Consider the following 22309-nt stretch of genomic DNA (forward strand, 5'->3'; position numbering starts at 1 on the left):
GCGCGCCGCTGTCAGCGCGGTGCTTGATGCGCTCGTGGCCAGCCTCGAGTCCTTCTCGGAGCAGCAGTGGGCGCTCATCCGGCTCGTCGGGCTGCTCTTCGTGGTCCGGGCGGCCGCCTCCGCCATGAGCCGCGCGCACCTCCTCCCCGGCCTGCTCCTCGCGGCCGTCTCGGCGGCTGTGCTCGTGTACGTCTCGACGGGCGGCGCCGTGGTGCCGGGGTTCAGGAGCTTCGTCCGCTTCTCCCTCCTGATGCAGGGTTCCTCTTCGGCTCCGATCGGCCTCGTGCTCCTGGACGACGTGGTGGGTAAATGTTGTTTCCTCAGAAAGAAAGGCAGGGCCTTGAAACGTCGTAGAGTAGTTAATTTCGTCTAATGGGTCGTTTCGTTAGTTTCATTTGCCTCATCTTGTTACGCGCTCCGTTGCTAATGGTACAATAGACATCTGAGACATGTCAATTGCTGGCACACTCTGTTCAGAGAGGTGATGCTCCACTTGCCGTTCCTAAGATCTGTCTTCACAAGCTAGTTAACTTCGTGTCGCTGTTTGTTAATTGCACTTTTCTCGTCGTGTTTGTTGGTCTGTCGAGAATGATAAGTGCAAATGTTGATACATACTACTTCCTCCGTTTCTAAATATAAGTCTTTTTAGACATTTTAAATGGACTATAACTTACAAATGTATGTAGACATATTTTAGAGTGTAGATTCACTCATTTTGCTTTGTATGTAGTCATTTGTTGGAATCTCTAAAAAGACTTATATGTAGAAACGGAAGGTACAAGGTTCTATATTTTTAGGTTTGACACCGGTAGATTAGTTTTTTTAATAGAATTGTGTTTTTTTAGGAACGCAAAATGGACGTGGACCCTCACAGACACGTACAAACACCTACCCGTATGAATACGCTTGTCGCACATTTTATCCCTAAAGTATCGAAATTGATCAATCATGAAAGGTCTGAAAGTTTTGTTTATGTTTGGCTTATTGTCCGACCAATATCTCACCACAAAAATGTACTCCCTCTGTCCTAAAATTATTGTCTTAGATTTGTCATATCTAGTCATGTTTTAGTGTTAAATACACCTGTATCTAAACAAATCTAAGACACTAATTTTTGGACGGATGTAATATTATGTTTGAATTTTACTCGAGCTCAATTATCATTGAATTGTCACGTCAATTTCTCAAGTTTTTATGAATACTACCATACTTTAAGATGATTTTCCTACATATTTATATTCTCTGGTCAGTTTGTTTCTATGCACCATAAATCTGTATCTTCAAACCCTCTTAACTCCAGTAAATGGCCTCTCACCGAGAGAGCAGCGTTTTAGCTCCAAGGCACATGAGCCCAGAGTGAATAAAAAAACATTAAAAAAATTGCGGAGAAAGATGACCATGTGCTTGATGTCCGTGCTAAATTTCAGAGCATTTGGATGTCTGAGTCGCTCTTAGCAAAAAAGACAAATTCGAGGTCTGTTAAAAAGATTATTGTTTATGCACTGTTCGGACCCGACTTGTTTTTTCGCTGAGAGCTACTGAGATGTCCAAATGATTTGAAATTTGGCACGCACCTCACGCACTCAATCATTTTAGATGCAAAAAAATCATCTCTTTTTAAATTTTTAGTATTTGTTTTGAGTTTACTGTTCACCGAGTGCAGATGAGCCCGAGCTCAAATTGGATATCCCCTCTCACCCACACCTGCTTTCTAAGCCCTACATTATTTTGGCAAACTCTCCTTCACCACTGCTCCGGCATGTCCACCTCATGATCCTAGAAATTGTAACAAGGTCTCCGCACTTTGTTATACCTCTGTCATCATTGTGCGTCGAGGTTGTCTCTGTTTCGTCAACTGAAATGTTAGATCTGAAATTATATGGGTACAATTCTTACTTAGGGAACCTGGAGTCTCATAGGAGGGAATACATATGGTGTTGCAATGTATAAGTAACCCATCCTTAGCAAAGTATGTCTTCCATGGTACGACGAAGCATATTGAAATTGACATTCCATTTTGTTAGAGAGCGTGTTACATAAATCTCTTGAAACTTAGTTTATTACTTCTAAGGTTCAAGTGGCCGACCGCTTCACCAAGGCATTACCTTTTTGTTTGCTTGAGAACTTCAACCAGAACCTCAACCTTTCCAAGTTGTGGATGAGAGGGGTTGTTAGAGATCGTAATTTTCACGTGTAACAACCAACTTGGATCAATATGGGACCATGTTGAGTTTCAACCCTGTTTTGTCTACATCTAATTGATCCCAAACAATATAAGGCTCATCATGATTGCCCCCTCCCCCCACTCTGAAGCAGGCTTTCACCCCGTTATATAAATAAAGCAACCACCGGATCCATACAACAAGTTCAAGTGGCGCACCAAAAATAAAAATAGTGTGTTGGGGTATCAACACAAACACACGCAAAAACAACCATAAAAGAAAGGGGGAAGACCACCAAGTTGCCGGTAGCTCACAAGGTCTATGGCGAAGCCACACGTCGTGCGACAGTAGTCTCATGTCCATCATGTGGCGAAGCCGGTTGCGATCCCCGCTGTCTAGAGAGCGGGTGCTAGTGCTCCAAAAATGTAAGGAATTTGAGGATAGTTAGAGGCCCATCTAAGAAAGAGCCGCCCAATAATCATCTTGTTACACATCGTCAACAGGGTCCAATCTAGTGTTGCGAACACAAGCCAAAACGGGCATCTCCTTCTCCTGGTCTAGTTGGCAAGGGTTTAGAGGAACCGAGCCAGGTCCATGGCCTCCCAATCGGGCCCCAGGGCCTCACATACAAAGCTCCAACGGAATCTCACTATTGTGGACGAGAATAGGATGTGTGTTCCTATCTCTGGAACACCACGAAGGGGGCACAACCCATCCCCAGGACCATGTCACTTGATCACCTCCATCCTAGAGGGAGGCGATCCCGCAATAGCTGCCAAACAAAGATTTTGATATTGAGAGGCACATGCCCTGTCAATAACGGAAATGTCCAAAAAAGATACGATCGTCGTCATAAGGCATGATAAACGGAGCCAAACAGAGAAGATCCACGAGAGGGCCAACCGCCAAGAAATGGTGTCCGGATAGTCCGCGGGCAACTACAGGATGGCACCCTGCAAGTTGGTCCACTCCTCGGTCTGCACGAGCCCAAATGCCCATCGAAAAAAGATGTTCCAATGGTAATCATGAGCCTCCATGGAAACTAACATCACCGGATCCGAGCGGATAGCGAACACATTTGAGAACGTCGCATATAAAGTAGACCTTCCCACCCACGGGTTCAGCTAGAAGTGGGTCCCCTCTCCATTGCCAATGGAGAAGGAATCTGATACGTCTCCGTCGTATCTACTTTTACAAACACTTTTGCCCTTGTTTTGGACTCTAACTTGTATGATTTGAATGGAACTAACCCGGACTGACGCTGTTTTCAGCAGAATTGCCATGATGTTGTTTTATGTGTAGAAACCAAAAGTTCTCGGAATGACCTGAAACTCCACGGAATATCTTACAATAAATAATAAAAAATCCTTGCCAAAGATGAAGACCAGGGGGCCCACACCCTGCTCACGAGGGTGGGGGACGCCCCCTAGGGGCGCCCCCTACCTCGTGGCCCCCCTGGAGACCTCCCGACTCCAACTCCAACTCTATATAACTGCTTTCGGGGAGAAAAAAATAGGAGAGAAGAAATCATCGCATTTTACGATACGGAGCCGCCGCCAAGCCCTAAAACCTCTCGGGAGGGCTGATCTGGAGTCTGTTCGGGGCTCCGGAGAGGAGGATTCATCACCGTCGTCATCATCAACCATCCTCCATCACCAATTTCATGATGCTCACCGCTGTGCGTGAGTAATTCCATCGCAGGCTTGCTGGACGGTGATGGGTTGAATGATATTTATCATGTAATCGAGTTAGTTTTATTAGGGTTTGATCCCTAGTATCCACTATGTTCTGAGATTGATGTTGCTATGACTTTGCTATGCTTAATGCTTGTCACTAGGGCCCGAGTGCCATGATTTCAGATCTGAACCTATTATGTTTTCATCAATATATGAGTGTTCTTGATCCTATCTTGCAAATCTATAGTCACCTATTATGTGTTATGATCCGTTAACCCCGAAGTGACAATAATCGGGATACTTACCGGTGATGACCGTAGTTTGAGGAGTTCATGTATTCACTATGTGCTAATGCTTTGTTCCGGTTCTATATTAAAAGGAGGCCTTAATATCCCTTAGTTTCCGTAAGGACCCCGCTGCCACGGGAGGGTAGGACAAAAGATGTCATGCAAGTTCTTTTCCATAAGCACGTATGACTATATTCGGAATACATGCCTACATTACATTGATGAATTGGAGCTAGTTATGTGTTACCCTATGCTATGACTGTTACATGATGAACCGCATCCGGCATAATTATCCATCATTGATCCGATGCCTACGAGCTTTCCATATACTGGTTTACGCTTATTTACTTTTCCCGTTGCTATTGTTACAATCACTACAAAATACCCAAAAATATTACTTTGCTTTCATTACTCTTTTGTTATCGCTACCATCACTATCATATTACTTTGCTACTAAACACTTTGCTGCAGATACTAAGTTTCCATGTGTGGTTGAATTGACAACTCAGCTGCTAATACTTGAGAATATTCTTTGGCTCCCCTTGTGTCGAATCAATAAATTTGGGTTGAATACTCTACCCTCGAAAGCTATTGCGATCCCCTATACTTGTGGGTTATCAAGACTAATTTCTGGTGCCGTTGCCGGGGAACATAGCTCTATTCTTTGAGTCACTTTGGATTTATATATGCTGGACACTATGAAGAACTTGAGAGATCCAAAAACCAAGATCTATCCCTCAACTATGAGGGGGGTAAGGAACTGCCATCTAGCTCCGCACTTGATTCGTCTTCTGTAATGAGTAAATTTGCGACACCTACACCTGCTTCTGCTATTCATTCTGATATGTCACATGTTATTGATGATGCCACTTCTGCTATGCATGATACTTATGATGAAACTACCTCTATGCCTGATACTACTATGCCACTTAGTGATTTTCTTGATGAACAACTTGCTAGGGCTAGAGAAATTGAAAATATTGAATATGATTATGATGATGAAAGTGATGATGAAGAATCACTTGTTATTCCTGAGGGTTATTTATTTGATCAAGAAGCTTCTTTTGCTATTTTAGCTTGCAAAGATAGATGAACTCAAAATGTTATTAGCTAAATGGAGTAAGCAATCTCTAAATGCTAGGATGAGACCTGATCCTGCTTTTGCTACTTCACCTATCTGTGTTACTGATAAGGATTATGAATTCTCTGTTGATCCTGATATAATTACTTTGGTTAAATCTGATCCTTTTCATGGTTATGAATCTGAAACTGTTGTGGCACATCTTACTAAATTAAATGATATAGCCACCCTATTCACTAATGATGAGAGATCTTGCTACTTTTATATCCTCAAAATATTTCCGTTCTCATTAAAGGGTGATGCTAAGATATGGTTTAATTATCTTGATCCTGGTTGTGTGCATAGTCCCCAGGATATGATTTACTACTTCTCTGCTAAATATTTCCCTGCTCATAAGAAACAAGCTACTTTAAAGGAAATATACAACTTTGTGAAAATTAAAGAAGAGAGTCTCCCACAAGCTTGGGGGAGGCTTCTCAAGTTACTTAATGCTTTGCCTAATCATCCTCTTAAGAAAAATGAAATACTTAATGCTTCCAGAGATTACCTGGATTGTTGTGCTGGTTCTCTTTTCAAGGAAAGAACACCGGATGAAGCTCAAATCCCATTGAACAATATGTTGAGAAATGAAAATAATTGGGCACCTCCTGAGCCAGCTCCTGAACCAGCTCCTGCTCCAATTAATGATCCTACTCCTAAACCAACTCCGAAGAAGAGAGGTGTACTATTTCTCAGTCCCGAAGATATGCAAGAGGCAAAGAAATATATGAAAGAAAAAGCTATTAAAGCTGAAGATGTTAAGAATTTACCTCCTATTGAAGAAATACATGGTCTTAATTTACCGCCTGTCGAAGAAACATATGATCTTAGTCCTTTATTTATTGAAGAACCTCTAGATAACCCAACACATGTAGTAAAGGTAAATTCTCTCTATAGATATGATAAAGCTGAAATCCCTCCTACTAAAATTGCTAGTCAGTGATGAGTTTGATAATTTTATGTTTAAGTAAGAAGACTTCAATGCTTATTTTGGTAGACAATTAAAACAAGATGCTGATATGATTAAATACTTGGGTGATTATATGGCTAATATTAGAGGTGAACTTAAACTTGTTAGCAAACATGCTTCTATGGTTACCACTCAAGTAGAACAAGTACTTAAAGCTCAAAAAGAATTGCTCAATGAAATGAATAGTAAGAAAAATGATTATGCTGTTAGAGTAGCTACTAGAACTGGTAGAATGACTCAAGAACCTTTGTATCCTGAAGGCCACCCTAAGAGAATTGAGCAAGATTCTCAAAGAAATAAAATTGATGCACCTAGTTCTTCTAAAAAGAAGAAAAAGAAAAATGATAGAACTGTGCAAACCTCTAGTGAACCTATTGCTGAACCACCTGATAATCCAAATGATATTTCTATTTATGATGCTGAAACACAATCTGGTAATGAACATGAACCTAGTTATAATGTTAATGATAATGTTCATGATGATGCTCAACCTAGTAATGATAATGATGTAGAAATTGAACTTGCTGTTGATCTTGATAACCCACAATCAAAGAATCAACGTTATGATAAGAAAGATTTTGTTGCTAGGAAACATGGTAAAGAAAGAGAACCTTGGGTTCAGAAACCCATGCCTTTTCCTCCCAAACCATCCAAGAAAAAGGATGATGAGGATTTTGAGCGCTTTGCTGAAATGATTAGACCTATCTTTTTGCGTATGCGATTGACTGATATGCTCAAAATGAATCCTTATGCTAAGTACATGAAAGATATTGTTACAAATAAAAGAAAGATACCGGAAGCTGAAATTTCCACCATGCTTGCTAATTATACTTTTAAGGGTGGAATACCAAAGAAACTTGAAGATCCAGGAGTACCCACTATACCATGCTCCATTAAAAGAAACTATGTTAAAACTGCTTTATGTGATCTTGGAGCCGGTGTTAGTGTTATGCCTCTCTCTTTATATTGTAGACTTGACTTGAATAAGTTGACACCTACTAAAATATCTTTGCAAATGGCTGATAAATCATCTGCTATACCTGTCGGTATTTGTGAGGATGTGCCTATTGTGGTTGCAAACGTTACTATTTTAACAGACTTTGTTATTCTTGATATTCCCGAGGACGATAGTATGTCTATTATTCTTGGAAGACCTTTTCTTAATACTGCAGGGGCTGTTATTTATTGCAACAAAGGCAATGTCACTTTTCATGTTAATGGTAATGAGCATACGGTACACTTTCCAAGGAAACAACCTCAAGTTCATAGTATCAATTCTATCGGAAAAATTCCATCGATTACATTTGGAGGTTTTGAATTTCCTCTTCCTACTGTCAAGAAGAAATATGACATACTTATTATTGGGGATGTGCATATCCCCGTTGAGGTAACCTAGTGTTATTCGAAATTTCTCCGGTTTCATGTTGATCGGAATGAGTTTGTTAACAAGACCCGATCAACCTTGTTAGTGGATTCCTTTTGATGAGCATGAGATGGATGAAACTAGAAGCACAACCTTCTGTACCCTCTCTATACCTTCTGTTATTTATACTAAATAAAGTAAAAATAAATAATTTTTTCCCTGTTATCTGATTATCCGTGCAATATAAAAATACCTCTAAAATAAAAGTTCTCCAAATGCCCTGAAAATTAAATATGATTTTTTCTAGAATATTTGAGGATTTATGGAACAAAGAACACACCGGGGGGCCAACCACCTTGCCACGAGGGTGGAGGGCACGCCCCCTGCCTCGTGGGCCCACAGTGGCCCTCCTCCACTTATTCCTGCACCCATCTTCTTCTTCTTCCTCCCACAAACACGAAAAACCAGCTCAAGCACGAGTTCTAGCTCATCTTGCTGCCATTTTCGATCTCCTTGCTCAAAGCACCTCTCACAAAACTGCTTGGGGAGATTGTTCCTTGGTATGTGACTCCTCCATTGGTCCAATTAGTTTTTGTTCTAGCGCTTTATTCATTGCAATTTTTTGCTGCTTAGGTGACCCTGTTCTTGAGCTTGCATGTCAAATTTATATGGTCAAAAGTAGTTTTGATGCATGATATAGGCCCTAGGCACTTGTAGGAGTAGTTTCTATCAATATTATTGAGTCTGGTTTACTTTTATTTTGAAGTTACTAAAAATTTCAGAATTTTTCAGAAAATGATGAGGAGATTATTAAGGGGCTCATCGAGCCAAAGCTCGAAGGAAAAGGCACCGGAGCCTAAGTATAATTTGCCGCGCACCGCGGAGGTTCGGACATGTGAATGGCCTTCCGAGGATTTCTTGAGAGCACCCGGGATTTATGAAGATTTTCATGAATTGGCTCATAATGCAGGCCTCACCGCTTTGCTCTACGACCAATGCGATCAGTATCTCTTACTCACAAATACCTTTGTGCAAAACTTTCATTTTCATTCTAGGAACTCACCACCTACGGTGGAGTTTTATTTATATGATGAGCATAAGGAGATGTCACTTTATATGATTTTTGTCGGATTTGTTTAGTCCTTTTGAGGGCAAGACAGAAGAACGACATCATGATGATGTGGAGGGGTTTATTGATTCTATCACTGTAGGAGAAACTAGGAAGGTTTCCGATGCACGAATCACTAGCATACATTTTCCTATTTTACGTTACTTTGCATTATTTGCTAGTTGTTGCTTAATTGGACGTGGAAAGTGTGGAAACCTTAGTATCCCTGATATAATTATTCTGCTCCACGGTTTATACAGTGATAACACTTTTAGTATGGGCGGCATTATTGCTAGACGGTTAAGTATGGACCGTACTAAGGGTCCCGTCTTTGGAGGCATCTATGATACACGCCTAGCCGCACATTTTAACATACCTATTAGGCATGCTGGGAAGGAAGAAAAAGTGCTGCCTCGTGTTTATCTAGATTATAAAAGTATGGTGGCACATGATTTTATTATTAAGAATAGGGCAGGGGAGCTTAAATATCAATTGTTCTTTAATAAACATCATCCTGAGACTATTACCTTGCCTACTCCTTCTTTGTTTGATTTGACTGTAGGCACGTATCTTGTTCCGTTGACGGCTATCCACGCCTACCGGAACCCTGCACCAGCCGAGGAGCCAGAACTGGAACCACAGTTTGATCCTTCACGACAGTCTAACTATCAGTGGGATCCGGGGATGATTGCTAGCCAGTGGCAATCGGAGCCTTCTTCTTCCTCATCGCAGTATGACCCCAACTATAATTATGGATATCCGCCAGGCCAACCGTGGCCATAGACCAACTTAGGCCAAAAGCCTAAGCTTGGGGGAGTACGTATTTCTCACCGACATTACATTTATGTTCACACACTCATTGCTAGATGTCGGTGCTCATACTTTTTCATTGTATCATCCATGCTAGTTTATTTTCCTTTTTATGCTTTCTTCTTGTGTGTTTAATAAACCTTAAGAAAAACCAAAAAAATAGTAGTAATTTACTTTCCATGCTCGTAGTAGTAATTAAAAAGAAAACCCAAAAATATTTCCCGTTCTTCTTTTGCTTGTTGGGAGCTTTCCTGTGTAAATAGTTTTTTTTTCTTTTTTTTCTTTGGGGGTCGATAGGAGAAGACCATAATTAAATTGTTGAAGTAGCTCTTATATGCATTATTGTTGATCTGAGAAAAGAGCCCATATTGCCTTGTCTTCTCCTGTTTATTGAATGCTCACAGATTCCAGCTTAGTCCAATGCACGTGCACTCTTATTATTATTCACATCGTTTGGTCATGCAAGTGAAAGGCAATTATGATGATATATGATGGACTGACTGAGATGAGAAAAGCTGGTATGAACTCGACCTCTTTTGTTTTTGTAAATATGATGAGTTCATCGTTCTTGATTCAGCTTGTTATGGACAAACATGTTTGCAATGACAATTAGAGATTATAGTTGTTTGTGCCATGCTTGATTAGCTATGAGTTATAATGGTTTACCTTGCGTGCCAACATGCTATTAAAATGGTTATGATGTGGTATGATAGGTTGGTATCCTCCTCTGAATGATTTAAGTCACTTGACTTGGCACATGTTCACGCATGTAGTTGAAACAAATCAACATAGCCTTCACGATATTTATGTTCATGGTGGATTATATCCTACTCATGCTTGCATCCAATGTTTATTAATTTTAATGCATGTTCATGACTGTTGTCGCTCTCTAGTTGGTCGCTTCCCAGTCTTTTGCTAGCCTTCACCTGTACTAAGCGGGAATACTGCTTGTGCATCCAATCCCTTAAACCCCAAAGTTATTCTAGATGAGTCCACTATACCTACCTATATGCGGTATCTACCTACCGTTCCAAGTAAATTTGTATGTGCCAAACTCTAAACCTTCAAATAAATATCGTGTTTTGTTATGCTCGAATAGCTCATGTATCAACTAGGGATGTCTGTATCTTCCATGTTAGGCGGGTTATTCTCAAGAGGAGTGGACTCCGCTCCTCACTCATGAGATAAATGGCTGGTCACCGGGATGCCCAGTCCCATGCTTGTAACGCCCACGATGCAGCTATAACTCCCACGTGTCGAAGCATGACTTAGAGGCATAACCGCATTGTAAGCAATGTCGCAAGTAAGGTAATCTTCACACAACCCATGTAATACATAAAGGAAAGAGATACATAGTTGGCTTACAATCGCCACTTCACACAATACATGAATAAAGCATTACATCATCCAGATACAAACTAGGTCCGACTACGGAACCCAAAATAAAAGAAGACTACCCCAAAAGCTACAGATCCCCGATCGTCCCAACTGGGCTCCACTACTGATCAACTGAAACTAAACAACACAACGAACACGATCTTCATCGAGCTCCTCCTTGAGCTGGGTTGCGGCACCTGCACGGTATTATCGGCACCTGCAAACTGGTTTTGATGTAATCTGTGAGTCACGGGGACTCAGCAACACACCCTCGCGATCAAGACTATTTAAGCTTATGGGTAAGGTAAAAGGTATGAGGTGGAGCTGCAGGAAGCACTAGCATATATGGTGGCTAACATACGCAATGAGAGCGAGAAGAGAAGGCAAAGCACGGTCGAGGAACTATGATCAATAAGTGATCCTAGAACAACCTACATCAAGCATAACTCCAACACCGTGTTCACTTCCCGAACTCCGCCGGAAAGAGACCATCACGGCTACACACGCGGTTGATCCATTTTAATTAAGTTAGGTTTCAGGTTTTCTACAACCGGACATTAACAAATTCCCATCTGCCCATAACCGCGGGCACGGCTTTCGAAAGTTCAAAACCCTGCAGGGGTGTCCCAACTTAGCCCATCACAAGCTCTCATGGTCAATGAAGGATATTCCTTCTAGTGGGAAGACCCGATCAGTCTCGGAATCCCAGTTACAAGACATTTCGACAATGGTAAAATAAGACCAGCAAAGCCACCCAGATGTGCCGACAAATCCCGATAGGAGTTGCACATATCTCGTTCTCAGGGCACACCGGATGAGCGCTCCGTACAGCTAAAACCAAACCTCGAGTTTCCCCGAGGGGGCGCTGCAAAGGGCTCTAGTTTGGACCAACACTCAGAGGAGCACTGGCCCGGGGGTTAAAATAAAGATGACCCTTGAGTCTGCAGAACCCAAGGGAAAGAAAAGGCTAGGTGGCAAATGGTAAAACCAATGTTGGGCCTTGCTGGAGGAGTTTTATTCAAGGCAAACTGTCAAGGGGTTCCCATTATAACCCAACCGTGTAAGGAACGCAAAATCAAGGAATGTAACACCGGTATGACGGAAACTAGGGTGGCAAGAGTGGAACAAAACACTAGGCATAAGGCCGAGCCTTCCACCCTTTACCAAGTATATAGATGCATTTATTAAAATAAGAGATATCGTCATATCCCAACAATAATCCATGTTCCAACAAGGAACAAACTTCGTCTTCACCTGCAACTAGCAACACTATAAGAGGGGCTGAGCAAAAGCGGTAACAAATCCAAACAACGGTTTGATAGGACAAGGTGGGTTAGAGGCTTGACATGGCAATATGGGAGGCATGATATAGCAAGTGGTATGTATCGCAGCATAGGCATAGCAATAGAGCGAGCAACTAGCAAGCAAAGATAGAAGTGATTTCGAGGGTATGGTCATCTTGCCTGAAATCCCGCAAGGAAGAAGAACGAGTCCATGAAGAAGACAAACGGACGTAGTCGAGCAGATCCTCACAAACGCGACGTTATCAGAACTAACCCAAAGAGGCAACACCGGAAAGAAGCAAACAACAAAGTAAACAACCATCACATAAACATGGCATGATGCACAACCAAGTATGATGCATGTCCGGTTTAATGAGGCATGGCATGGCAAAGTGCAACAAACAATACTACAATTTAAGTGGAGCTCAATATGCATCGGGATGCATATTGACAAAACACCACATCAATTATTTAGTTCTCTCTCGGTTAGGTACTCAACAATATTAAATGTTGTTTAAACATGGCAAGAGGTGGAGCATAAGTAAACTAAACATTTAGGCAAGTTTAAATGAGGCTGGAAATAACAAACAACAATTCCGGTAAATCCCCATATGCATTTAGCAATTTGGTGCAACAACAAATTTAAACATTTAAATGTTGTTATCATGATGCGGATGACATGAACAAGTTTATGCAATTTTTATTAAAAGTTGACAAGAGCATTATGAAGCATTTGTCACCGTGGTGGAAAGGAAAAGGGGTGCCATGGCAACAATAACGAAAACGATGCCACGGCAGCGTTCCGGTTCCCGGTAACTCGATTGAGATACCGATGCAAAAGAGAAGTGTGCGGATGCGTGCAAAAGATGGTGGGGCGCTCCCGGATTCCGGGTGCCCCACAAGTTGGCGACAAGGAAACGAGTGACAATTTGGACATGGTGCAAGCACGAGCATCTCAAACATCACAAACATTCGTTCACGAACGTCGTCTCGAGGTTATACCTTCGAAGCATGCAAGTGGGACAGTTCTCGTTGGTGCAAAGTAGAGGAAGTAGACGTTCTCGCCACGTTCGTAGATGTTCGGGGTCACGACGAGGAACTTGACATCCACGGGGTCTTCGAGGGTCGACGGTAGTTGTTATATGCATCGGGCGTCAAGGTACTTGTCGTCCTTAGCGAATCCGAAGACGGCAGTAGTTGTACACACATTGTCGGGGAACTTGTCAGTCCGGTCTTGGCGACGGTAGTTGTGCACGGATCATAGATGTTCTCGGGTCATCGTTAGAGGAGCTTGGCGGATTTGAATCCCTTCGGGGTTGTCGTGGTACTTGGGGTCTTCGGACTCACCGGTCTTGTCAACTCGAAGGGGTACTTGCATTTTGCAATTCCATATATAGGGTCGTCACGTAGTTGTTGTAGTCAAACTTGACGGGGCATGGGTGTCGTGGTACTTGTCGCGTTCCGGAACCGGAGTGGTATTTGGCGATATCTGGGACAGTCTTGGCAATTTTGGAGATGCAGTAAAAGTACTTGACGCATCACCGCGTAGTCATACTTAGGGTCCTTGGGCATCGGTGCTAGTTGGACTTGCCGGTCTTTATGTTCTGAAGGTCACTTGGAGTCTTCGGTCACAGGTGCTTGGCAGGTCGTCGAGGTTGAGTGTGAGTTCAATGGAGCAGGGACTTCGAGAAAACCCCGGAGGCGCTACTCATTGGACTGGTGACAGAGGAAAAACAAGAGGAAAGACAACAACAGCTTGGTGAGGACGCAGGCACCTAGCGCGGCTCGGGACTCCCGCGAAGGGAAGGGGAGGTGGCGACCTGCTGCTGACGACGCTCCAGCGAGGTGGCGACGGACTTGGGGTGTAGGGGCGCTGAGGCTTTGAGCTGCTCCTATTTGATGCAGAGAGAGGCAGCCAGGGTACATGGAGGAGGCCGGGAAGACGGGGAGGTCGAGGCCGGCAAGAAAAGGGAGGCAGCAGGGGCACTGCGATGCTGATGGCCTCACGGGCCAAGCCGGGCGACGGGCGTAGCTTGGGGAGGCGCAGGTTCCAACGGTGGCAGGGCATTGGTAGGGCGAGGAAGAGGTTGGGCGTCGGGTCTGGTTGTGCGGCACGAGGAAGGAGAGGCCGGCAGGGGCGCGAGCATGACGGCGGCGGTGGCGGCCGGCGGGAAGGAGGTGCGGGTGCCGGGCCATGGAGTTCGGGCGCGACGAAGAGAGCGTGAGGAGGGAGAGATGGGGATCGGGCGCAGCTCTGTGCGAGAGAAGAGAGGAGTGTGGGCATGGGGATCGGGAAAGAGGAGTGGCAGCGCTGGAGCAAGAAGAGAACCGAGGGAGAGATGCGCTCGCGGGAGGGAGAAGGGATCGATCTCCTGGCGGCGCTGGAGGGATCAAGTAGGGGAGCGCGAAGGGTTACGACGAGCTAGGGTTAGGATGGGCTGGAGCGGCGGGATGGCCTTGGGCCAAATGGGCCTAGGCACAGATGGCTGGGAGGCCCAGCTGGGCTGGCTTCCCTCCTCTCTCTCTTTTTTAACTATATAAAAGAAAAGAAACTTGGAAGAAAAACCGAGAGTGATTGCAGTTTGGACATGAAGTAAATTTTCTCCTAGTCGCAAAAATGAGCCTGATCCACGAAAAAAGGAAATGATCACATGGGTGAAGTTTGAAACGAACTCATTTGAATTTAATTCAAATGGTTTTGCATAGGAAGTAGGTGATCGGGAGGTCCAAAAATGTTGAGGTTTTTGGTGGAGCTCCGGAATATGATGAAAGAATATATAGCAAGATTGGAGACCAAGGATTAATAACAAAGGCATTGGGATATTTTGCAAGTGTGTTTATGGGTGATTCCGAAAATGGAATATTTAATATAGCTCCATAATATCGGGAGGATATGTTATAAAGAGAATCACCATGTGAATTCCCTCGGTTTAAATGGACCGAAGATCCATACGGTTTATTTATTTGAGTTTTAAAACGGGATGCATGATGCAATGCACATGATGCAAAGATGAATGCAACAGACAAAACAAATCACACAACGAATCTCGGAAACCCTAGAAGGACTCTGAAGCTCCGGTCTTGGGGCTTCACAATGCTTTATGCAAACTAAATCAAAATAATTGCAAACAAAACTCCCCCTGGGACCTGATGTATGTTGAGGCACTCGTTGTTTCGAGCAAGCCGTGGATTGATGTTTGTTGGTGGAGGGGGAGTATAAATTTTACCATTCTGTTTGGGAACCGCCTATAATGTGTGTAGCATGGAAGATATCGCCATCTCTTGGTTGTTATGTTGACAATGAAAGTATACCACTCAAAATATTATTATCTCTATTTCAAAACCGAGCTCTGGCACCTCTACAAATCCCTCCCTCCCTCTGCGAAGGGCCTATCCATTTACTTTTATGTTGAGTCATCACCCTCTTATTAAAAGCACTAGCTGGAGAGCGCAGCTGTCATTTGCATTCATCACTGTTAATTTATATTGGGTGTGACTATGATTGGATCTCTTTTACCATGAATTACAATGTCTAGTCAGTCCTTGATCTTTAAAGGTGCTCTGCATTTATGTTTTGCGGTCTCAGAAAGGGCTAGCGAGATACCATCTTGTTATACCATATTATGATTATTTTGAGAGAGTGTTGTCATCCGAGATTTATTATTATGGCTTGCTAGTTGATTATGCTATTGATATGGGTAATTATGAGATCTGAGAATTATTGCAAATGTGGTTAGTTATAATCTTTGCTGAAAACTTGAATGCTAGCTTGACATATTTACAACAACAAGAGCAAACAGAGTTTGTAAAAGTTTTTCTTTATTTCTTTCAGTTTGTCAACTGAATTGCTTGAGGACAAGCAAGGGTTTAAGCTTGGGGGAGTTGATACGTCTCCGTCGTATCTACTTTTCCAAACACTTTTGCCCTTATTTTGGACTCTAACTTGTATGATTTGAATGGAACTAACCCGGACTGACGCTGTTATCAGCAGAATTGCCATGATGTTGTTTTATGTGCAGAAAACAAAAGTTCTCGGAATGACCTGAAACTCCATGGAATATCTTACAATAAATAATAAAAAATCCTCGCCAAAGATGAAGACTAGGGGGCCCACACCCTGCTCACGAGGGTGGGGGGCGCCCCCCTAGGGCATGCCCCCTACCTTGTGGGCCCCAAGGAGACCTCCCGACTCCAGCTCCAACTCTATATAACTACTTTCAGGGAGAAAAAAATAGGAGAGAAGAAATCATCGCGTTTTACGATATGGAGCCGCCGCCAAGCCCTAAAACCTCTCGAGAGGGCTGATCTGGAGTCTGTTCGGGGCTCCGGAGAGGGGGATTCGTCGCCGTCGTCATCATCAACCATCCTCCATCACCAATTTCATGATGCTCACCACCGTGCGTGAGTAATTCCATCGTAGGCTTACTAGACGGTGATGGGTTGGATGAGATTTATCATGTAATTGAGTTAGTTTTGTTAGGGTTTGATCCCTAGTATCCACTATATTCTGAGATTGATGTTGCTATGACTTTGCTATGCTTAATGCTTTTCACTAGGGCTAGAGTGCCATGATTTCAGATCTGAACCTATTATGTTTTCATCAATATATGAGTGTTCTTGATCCTATCTTGCAAATCTATAGTCACCTATTATGTGTTATGATCCGTTAACCCCGAAGTGACAATAATCGGGATACTTACCAGTGATGACCGTAGTTTGAGGAGTTCATGTATTCACTATGTGCTAATGCTTTCTTCCAGTTCTCTATTAAAAGGAGGCCTTAATATCCCTTAGTTTCCGTAAGGACCCCGCTGCCACGGGAGGGTAGGACAAAATATGTCATGCAAATTCTTTTCCATAAGCATGTATGACTATATTCGGAATACATGCCTACATTACATTGATGAATTGGAGCTAGTTCTGTGTCACCCTATGTTATGACTGTTACATGATGAACCGCATCCGGCATAATTATCCATCATTGATCTGATGCCTACGAGCTTTCCATATACTGGTTTACGCTTATTTACTTTTCCCATTGCTATTGTTACAATCACTACAAAATACCCAAAAATATTACTTTGCTTTCATTACTCTTTTGTTACCGCTACCATCACTATCATATTACTTTGCTGCTAAACACTTTGCTGCAGATACTAAGTTTCCAGGTGTGGTTGAATTGACAACTTAGTTGCTAATACTTGAGAATATTCTTTGGCTCCCCTTGTGTCGAATCAATAAATTTGGGTTGAATACTCTACCCTCGAAAGCTGTTGCGATCCCTTATACTTGTGGGTTATTAGAATCCCATTTTGAATCTTAAGCTTGATCCGTTGTATGGATCGCCAGAATTGATAACTAGGAAAGGGTAACAACCAAAGGTGATATATGCCATTTTGGGGTGCTTCAATTACAAATGGCAATAAGGTGTAATCCATCTAAAACAAGGTGTAATCTTGATAAAAAATCAGTGAGAGAGGCCAAGCCTTCATGAATTTGTTGATATAGCATTTCAAAATAATATTTGCAATGCTACCAATCCCACAATGCAACAAGTTGACATCAATACAAATGAATTAAGCATGTGACCTCACACAATGGGTGAGATGAAGCAAAAAGTAGATATGATGGTATCTAGTAATTGCAATTCATGTAATGAAGAACAACGATATTGCTATCCTATGGCTTCTCTAGTTTTTTTCCATGTCAGACAGGTAGGTAGACAATAACCTTATCTTTTGCCTAGATCATTTTTTCCCAGCTCTACAAATTTGTAGTACTTCTACAAGCACATCAAGACTATCAATGCTAGACCAATTTAACTAAATTGGAGTTCACGTGGGAAGATGATGTTGGGAAATGTATATTAGAAAAAAATACGGACCAAATCAAAGTTTCACTATGAAGATGCAAAGGGGTTTAGACATGATGTTTACCAACTATGAAGCGGAGATAAGGTTTGGTGAAAATGTTCGTGCAGATTCCCGCATCTAGGATTAAACCTTCCAACCATGAGAATTATTTCTCCCGTTTGAGTATCGAAGGAATGATCCCTTTGTCGATCCAACAGGGCTTCGCCATCTAGAATGAAGAAGCACCAGAGACTAGAGGCGGTGGTGGAGCAGCCTCGCGGTAGAGAGATATTATCCGAGAGAGAGAGAGAGAGAGAGAGAGAGAGAGAGAGCGGGCGCAACCTTTCAAGCACGAAGTTGTGTTTGGAGGACTGCCCCTCCTTAAGTATATATAGGCACATGAGGGGCTGCCTTGGAGCAGGGGCTCCCTTTTCCCTAGGGCCGACTGCACCATGAGGGGTGCACCCCAAAACCATTGCCGCCGCCCCTGGCTTGGCCCCCAATCCATGTGGGCGTACGCCCCACTTTGGACCCTCTCTAGACTATGTGGCTACCCCCACCTGGGCCTGGACAAGGGAACAACCCGTGGATCCTTCCAGAACTTTCCAGAATGTTCCAAAATATTCTAGAAGCTTCCCGGACCTTCTAGTGCCTTTTAGGGTCCTTCGGGACATTCCTGGGTTTCTAATTTTTTTCATTTTTCTCCAAAACCCTTCTGTTTTTCTCTCAGAAACATTTTAAATCTTTTCGGTGTATTTCTGTCGTGCTCCTAACACTTCTATGTTGGAAGTATGCCCTAGAGGAAATAATATTGTATTATTATATTTCTATGTTCATAATTAAGAGTTTATATTCTATGTTATAACTGTTATGATCTTGGAATATGTGATTTAGTGGAAAACTCATATGCACGTGTAGAACGATAAACGGCAAAATAAGATTCCTAGTCTCGCCTCTAAGACTAGCTCAAGTGTTGTTGGTGATCATGTTTTCTGGATTTTAGGATATCGTTAAGTGTAATGATAGTCCTAAAACAACATTGAGAGTATGATGTTGGAAGAACGGTCATATTGAATCGACCCAAGCTTGTTTGTCATACTTTGAGATGATATCGTCACAAGTCCATTGTTATAACACGGAGTGTTAGCATGTGTTTTAGTTCCTTAGACCATGAGAGCATCGTAGTCACTTCTTAACATACGGTGAACTTTGGGGTTGCTCAAACGTCCTCTGTGACTAGGTGATCATAATGACAACTTACATGTTCAACAGAAAGTTTGACAAGGGACTAGATAGCTTGAGAGTGGAATTTGCTCCTCTGACAATGGAGAGATCTTATTAGGGCCCTCTTAGTATGAAAACATCTTCATCGTCTGGCCAGACATTGGTGACTACACCACGGGGATGCCATAACACATCAATGAGAAAGAAGAACAAAACTGGCAACAAGAAGACCGGTGTAGTAAGCATGTGTATGACTCAAGAGGATACCGACACATCTCACCTTGGGTTTTGTACAGTATCACGAAGCAAAGGGAACATCACACAATAACCAAAGGTTCACTCGAATGGCATTCATGTATTCATAGGGATCGATGTAGATGTCCACACGGTTCCACCATCGATCATTGAACGAAGGAGTTTCGTTCATGTCTATGTTTTACCGAACCTACAGAGTCACAAGCTTTAGGTAATCACGATCTGCTGAGTGTTAGTAGGACGAGAGTATCAAGGATTTATTTGTGCAATCATTTCATTAATATTCGGAATAGTTTCGAGAGGAACCGAAAGCGTTCCAAGAATAATATGTTGGTGGAAAATGTTTCACGTGATGTTAAATTGATAATAAAAGGCTCTAGTAATTTTTAGGAGGCTTTTATATTTAATTTAGTATCAAGGATCCTTAAAAGGCCAAGCGGTGGAGAGCTACTTGGGCCACTTGGGCCCAAATAGGTGGAGGCGCCCCCTTTGTCCTTGTAGAAGTAAGGGGAGGCCGAATTGGAGGGGGATTATTCACCTCCTTGGCCGACCAAAGGGGGAGGTTTCATTCCCCTTGTGGCTCCCCTCTCCCCTCCCTCCAACCTATATATACTAGATGCTTTGGGCACTTTTAGACACAAGTTTTGGAGCCTCCTATAGTTCCTCTAGTTGTAGTTCTAGTTGATCATGGTTAGTCAATTAGAGCTTGACCTAGATCCTCTAGTCCTCATAATTAGAAGCCCATTGTGGTTCTAATATCCTCCCTCTAATTCTTCGGCGATGATTAGCTCTGAACTCTGAAGCGTTGCCGGATCGTGAAGACCGTACGCTTGCAACCAAGTTGACAAGCCGTACTTTTGGTCTTCCATTCAAGGGATCATCGCAAGATCGTCCCCAGTGGTTTGGGGGACTCCAAGTATGATCTACACCGGCTCGTCTACTTCTGGTGCACTCCAGAGTCGGTAACGATCGTTAATCCAAACCTTATATGTATCTTCATATTGTTCCTGGGTGATTGTAGGGTGATTTTTGTCTTCTACTACGTTTTCCAACATTCTAGTGAAGGAAATATGCCCTAGAGGCAATAATAAAGTTGTTATTTTATATTTCCTTATTCATGATAAAGGTTTATTATTCATGCTAGAATTGTATTGATCAGAAACCTAAATACAAACGGTGCCCCTAGTGAGCCTCTACTAGACTAGCTCATTGATCAAAGATGGTTAAGGTTTCCTAACCATGGACATGAGTTGTCATTTGAAAATGGGTTTGGGGGACTCCAAGTAGGATTCCTCCTACTTGGGAGCCTCCTATGGCTGCTCCACCCTCCTAAAGGAAATATGCCCTAGAGGCAATACTAAAGTTGTTATTTTATATTTCCTTATATCATGATAAATGTTTATTATCCATGCTATAATTGTATTAACCGGAAACTTGATACATGTGTGGATAGTAGACAAAACACCATGTCCCTAGTAAGCCTCACTAGACTAGCCCGTTAATCAAAGATGGTTAAGTTTCCTAACCATAGACATGTGTTGTCATTTGATGAACGAGATCACATCATTAGGAGAATGATGTGATGGACAAGACCCATCCGTTAGCATAGCATAATGATCATTAAGTTTTATTGCTATTGCTTTCTTCATGACTTATACATATTCCTTTGACTATGAGATTATGCAACTCCCGGATACCGGAGGAATACCTTGTGTGCTATCAAACGTCACAACATAACTGGGTGATTATAAAGATGCTCTATAGGTATCTCTGAATGTGTTTGTAGGGTTGGCATAGATCGAGATTAGGATTTTCACTCCGAGTATTGGAGAGGTATCTCTGGGCCCTCTCGGTAATGCAGAGCATAATAAGCCTTGCAAGAAATGTGACTGATGAGTTAGTTACGGGATGATGCATTACGGAACGAGTAAAGAGACTTGCCGGTAACGATATTGAACAAGGTATGGAGATACCGACGATCGAATCTCGGGCAAGTAACATACCAATGACAAAGGGAATAACGTATGTTGTCATTACGGTACGACCGATAAAGATCTTTGTAGAATATGTGGGAACCAATATCAGCATCCAGGCTCCGCTGTTGGTTATTGACCGGAGAGGTGTCTCGGTCATGTCTACATAGTTCTCGAACCCGTAGGGTCCGCACGCTTAATGTTTGATGTTGATTTTGTATTATATGAGTTATGTGATTTGGTGACCGAATGTTGTTTGGAGTCCCGGATGAGATCACGGAAATGACAAGGAGTCTCGAAATGGTCGAGATGTAAAGATTCATATATTGGATGATGATATTCGTGTTGGGGAACGTAGTAATTTCAAAAAAATTCCTACGCACACGCAAGATCATGGTGATGCATAGCAACGAGAGGGGAGAGTGTTGTCCACGTACCCTCGTAGAACGAAAGCGGAAGCGTTAGCACAACGCGGTTGATGTAGTCGTACGTCTTCACGATCCGACCGATCAAGTACCGAACGCACGACACCTCCGAGTTTTGCACACGTTCAACTCGATGACATCCCTCGAACTCCGATCCAGCCGAGTGTTGAGGGAGAGTTTCGTCAGCACGACGGCGTGGTGATGATGATGATGTTCTACTGACGCAGGGCTTCACCTAAGCACCGCTACGATATGATCGAGGTGGATTATGGTGGAGGGGGCACCGCACACGGCTAAGAGATCAAGAGATCAATTGTTGTCTTTGGGATGCCCCCTGCCCCCGTATATAAAGGAGGAGGGGGAGGGGTAGGGCCGGCCCTCTCTATGGCGCGCCCTAGGGGAGTCCTACTCCCACTGGGAGTAG

This window comes from Triticum dicoccoides, chromosome 3A (assembly GCF_002162155.2).
Source record: "Triticum dicoccoides isolate Atlit2015 ecotype Zavitan chromosome 3A, WEW_v2.0, whole genome shotgun sequence".
Taxonomy (NCBI): Eukaryota; Viridiplantae; Streptophyta; class Magnoliopsida; order Poales; family Poaceae; genus Triticum; species Triticum dicoccoides.